This window comes from Piliocolobus tephrosceles, chromosome 12 (assembly GCF_002776525.5).
Source record: "Piliocolobus tephrosceles isolate RC106 chromosome 12, ASM277652v3, whole genome shotgun sequence".
In the NCBI taxonomy this organism is placed as follows: Eukaryota; Metazoa; Chordata; class Mammalia; order Primates; family Cercopithecidae; genus Piliocolobus; species Piliocolobus tephrosceles.
The window spans coordinates 102,300,921-102,305,381 of NC_045445.1; positions in this window are offsets into that span (position 1 = coordinate 102,300,921).

The following is a 4,461-nucleotide window of genomic DNA, read 5'->3' on the forward strand; positions in this document are numbered from 1 at the left end:
TATCACAAGAAGAGAAAACCAAACACCGCATGTTCTCACTCATAGGTGGGAACTGAACAATGAGCTCACTTGGACTCGGGAAGGGGAACATCACACACTGGGGCCTATCATGGGGAGGGGGGAGGGGGGAGGGATTGCATTGGGGAGTTATACCTGATATAAATGATGAATTGATGGGTGCTGACGAGTTGATGGGTGCAGCACACCAACATGGCACATGTATACATATGTAACCTGCACGTTATGCACATGTACCCTAGAACTTAAAGTATAATAAAAAAAAAAAAAAAAGAAAACAGAGACACAGCATCATCTGCATGATGACATCTACAGCTAGGTCTTCAACTATCATGGGTGGTAGCTGTAGGTGACATTTTCTGTATACTATTATCTCAGTCCATTTTGTATTGCTATAAAGGAATACCTGAGACCGGGTAATTTATAAAGAAAACAAATGTATCTGGCTCATGGTTCTGCAGCCCATACAAGAAGCGTGGTGCCAGCATCTGCTTCTGGAGAGAACCTCAGACTGCTTCCACTATGACAGAAGACAAAAGGGAGGCAAAGGTGAGCTGGCATGTAGAGATCACATGGTGAGAGAGCAGAGGCAAGAGAGGGGGTAGGTCTTGGGCTCTTTTTAGCAATCAGCTGTTGGGGAACTCTTGCAAAATCTAACAGAGGGAAAATCTCATTCATTACTGCAAGAATGGCATCAAGCCATTCATGAGGGATCCATCTCCCTAACATCTTCCACTAGGCCCCGCCTCCAACATTGGGGATCAAATTTCAACATGAGGTTTGGATCGTCAAGTACTCAAACTATAGCAACAATAAAACTCTAAAGCATTATATACCTGTAAGGAGTGGCATTGAAGTGAATTTAGCTGGTTGGTAAATGTAATGGCCCTGAGTAATTTTTTTTTTTAATAAATGAACATTCTGGACATTGAAGAATAATTTCAGTCTATATTTTAGGAGTTATTTAAAGCCTTTCCCAAGGTACCGTGCTATTGATAGGAAGAAATTCTGCTTTGCATATTTGTCTTCTTTCCTTAAAACTCCTATTTGGATTTTTTTTCTTATTTCTTACCAACCACCCAGTAAAACCAGATGACAATTTTACATCTAAAGGAATTTGCATGATATAAATGTGCTATTAAATAAGCATAATGGAAATGTATTGCTCTATTGTAAATTACTAATATAATCTCATTTTCATCTGAAAATGTTTTAAAGCATGGTTGAATTTTTAGTAATGGTAAGTTAATGACATATTAAAAATGAAACAGGAACCATTTATCTGAAGTATCAACAATATGATTATTATATATTTTAAAAGGTCATCATTTATTTAAAACATAATTATAGAATGACTCTAAACCACACAGAGACTTACTTTTTAAAGTATACGTTACATTTTCCCACTAATACTTAACTATATTTAAACAGTGGTAGTTGGATTTTTAAAGACAGGAAGCACTATATCATTATTGCGTGTTTGTCCTTTGAACAAATTTGGCCCATAGGGCATTGACCTTCTAAAATCAAAACCGACGGAGCCCACATCAATGAATCGATAGTGTTAGGTCTGATCTCTCCTCTTTTGCCCTAGATTCAGGTTCTAGGGGTTATGTGAACTTAAGATAAAAAGGAATATGATGAAAATAACTTGGCTAGCTGGAAAAAAAAAAAAAAGATAACCACCTGGGTTATTTTCTGGGGGAAAGTCAAGTGTACCAGTTAAATGGCACTTCCTTCTAGTAAAGATCTCTCCAAGTTATCATGATAAGAAGAACACGGTGTGTGTTGGTAATTAACTCCTAATTATCTAAGAAAATGAAAGGCATAAATTATCCAAAACAGAGGCCAGGCGCAGTGGCTCACGCCTGTAATCCCAGCACTTTGGGAGTCTGAGGCAGGTGGATCATGAGGTCAGGATATCGAGACCATCCTGGCTAACACACTGAAACCCCATCTCTAATAAAAATAAAAAAAATTAGCCGGGCGTGGTGGCGGGCGCCTATAGTCCCAGCTACTCCGGAGGCTGAGGCAGGAGAATGGCTTGAACTCAGGAGGCGGAGCTTGCAGTGAGCCGAGATCGCGCCACTGCACTCCAGCCTGGGCAACAGCGCGAGACTCCGTCTCAAAAAAAAAAAAAAAAAATTATCCAAAATAGAATTTGTTTTAATTTTTTTTAAAAATTCTGTTTCGCTTAGCATTTATCTCCCTGCTATGTTTTTCTTAAACTACTGCTAAAATAGTTATATTTAACCTGAGGGGCACATCTTAGTCTGGTGGTGAGGGATACAGGCTTCTTGGAATGTGCTGTGAATGGGAAGATACACTTCAAGCGAAATATTCGCCACAGAAATATTTACCAATAGAAAGTAGAGATGCTAATAAGAATTGGTATTTATGTAATACTATACAATTTATAAATTTCACATACATTATATATTCTCCAACTCTGGGAGGTAGAAAAGGTATATGTAATTATTATCCATAGTTCACAGATAGACAAATGGAGAGAAAGACAGTCAATGATAGGATTTTATGTTTTAATTGTCTATGTAGACATTTAAATTTCAGTTTAGTGCGAATCCCAGCTGTATCTTTCCTAATTGCCACAGAATTTTTCTCAGTTTTACTAATACAGGTGATAGCACATCTTATGTATGTAGTAACCAGGTTTTGCCTCTACCAGGTGTGGAGGTGTGGCATCCAAACCAGGGACTTAGCAAATGCACGCATCCCCAAATAGTTGTCAGTCTTCGAGAATTCAGACCATTTCCAGATTAATATCTATTTTGGATGAGTGTTTTGATCATGGGAACAGTTGGAAAGGAGGCTGCTAGCCATTCAAATATGAACTTACCTTCACCAATTCATCCATTCCTCCACTTATCAAATATGTTTTGAGCATAGGGTATGCCAAGCATTATCTGGGTCATAGGAAGATAAGAGTGAATTAGAAGTGGTCCTAGCTTGCAAGAAGCTAAACAAAATTTCCAAATCATAAAACCAGTTAAAAAGTACTTGTGGGAAGCCAGGCGTGGTGGCTCACACCTGTAATCCCAGCACTTTGGGAGGCCGAGGCGGGCAGATCACCCGAGATCAGGAGTTTGAGACCAGCCTGGCCAACATGGTGAAACTCCATCTCTGCCAATAAAAAATTAGCTGGGTGTGGTGGCACGTGCTTGTAATCCCAGCTGCTGGGGAGGCTGAGGCAGGAGAATCGCTTGAACCTGGGAGGCAGAGGTGTCAGTGAGCTGAGACTGTGCCACTGCACTCCAGTCTGGGCAACAGAGCAAGACTCCATCTCAAAACAAACAAACAAACAAAACAACAACAACAACAAATTAGCCTGGAATGATGGTGGGTGCCTGTAATCCCAGCTATTCGGGAGGCTCGGGCAGCAGAATTGCTTGAACCCAGGAGGCAGAGGTTGCAGTGAGCCAAGATCGTGCCATTGCACTCCAGCGTTTATTTGGAAACTGATTCATAGAAGAAATTAAGAGGCTGGGCACGATGGCTAATGCCTGTAGTCCCACCACTTTGGGAGGTCAAGGCAGGTGGATCACTTCAGCCCAGGAGTTTGAGACCAGCCTGGGCAACATGACAAAACCACATCTCTACAAAAAATACAAAAATTAGCCAGGCGTGGTGATGTCCGCCTGTAGGCCCAGCTACTGGGGAGGCTGAGGTGGGAGTATTGCTTGAAATCGGGAGGTAGAGGTTGCAGTGAGCCACGATTGTGCCACTGCACTCCAGCCTGGGTGACAGAGTGAGATCCTGTCTCAAAAAAAAAAAAAAAAAAAAGACGTTAACAATCAGTCCACATGTTTAAGTTCTCATAACTTGGGTGATCCCTGAATCTTTTCTATTCACAGTGAGCTTCCCATCTGTTTTCTTGAAGCGTGTGATCTTTGTCTTGATTATAGAGATGAAAACATTTTGCCTGGTAACCTGGTCTGGGTCCGTCTGCGCATCTCTCACATTTGACTGTGAGCTATGAAGGGCTAGCGCTTCACAGCCAATTATGCTCCCCTCCCTGCCCTTGCACAGAAGATGCTTACAAGAAATGCCCACTTTATTGAATTAAACAAATAGGATGTTTTAAAATCAGACATGTGTGTGCTCTCCTATTTCAAGAACTGCTTGGAATTGCCTTAAGATAGATTCTCCTCTACTGGGCAGCAATAAGCAGAAAGCCCTAGGAAGGCCTCTTTTCCATCCTCCAAAGGGGAAATGTTGTTTTAAAGGGTGCCTCTGCATGTTTCAGGCCTCTCTTGGGCCTATCCCAAAATGTCTTTGTGCTAAGTTAATAAAGAACAGATGACTTATTTAGCCCACATTTTCCTAAACCATTTCCTCATATTTTCTCTTGTATGTAAATATTTTCTCTTGAATCCAAATAGAGAATTTTCACTGAAATGATGAACCTATTGTAAAGTTTTTTTA